We start from the raw sequence: 379 nt of genomic DNA, 5'->3' as shown, positions 1-379 counted from the left end.
GATTTAGTTACGCCCCTGCGCGGCCGAGAGAGCTGGGCCCGAGTTCACGCCCAATAGGCCATCGGGTCCGAAGGGCGCCCGGATTCAAACCCGCGTCGTCGGGCTCCAGCCCCTTGGTCCCCACCCGGCTATTAGAGAACGCGGCGTCGCCTACAGTCGACCCGTCACGCGAGCTGGATCCGCCCTCCCAGCCCCAGCGGAATAAGACGCGTCAGCCGAGGCCACTGGGGCACCGGGGCGCGCCGGACGCCAACGGCCGGGGGTCAGGCTTCAACTGCGCGGAGCCGGCGCTGCAGCTCCATAATTCAACGCCAGAAAGCTCGCGGGCCGCCCGCACGCCAGTTCCCGCCTCCCAGCCGGCTGCAACCGGCTACAGCAG

The sequence above is a fragment of the Tupaia chinensis genome, unplaced genomic scaffold (genome assembly GCF_000334495.1).
Source record: "Tupaia chinensis unplaced genomic scaffold, TupChi_1.0 Scaffold000037_18, whole genome shotgun sequence".
NCBI classification, from domain to species: Eukaryota; Metazoa; Chordata; class Mammalia; order Scandentia; family Tupaiidae; genus Tupaia; species Tupaia belangeri.
This window is presented reverse-complemented; position numbering follows the sequence as displayed.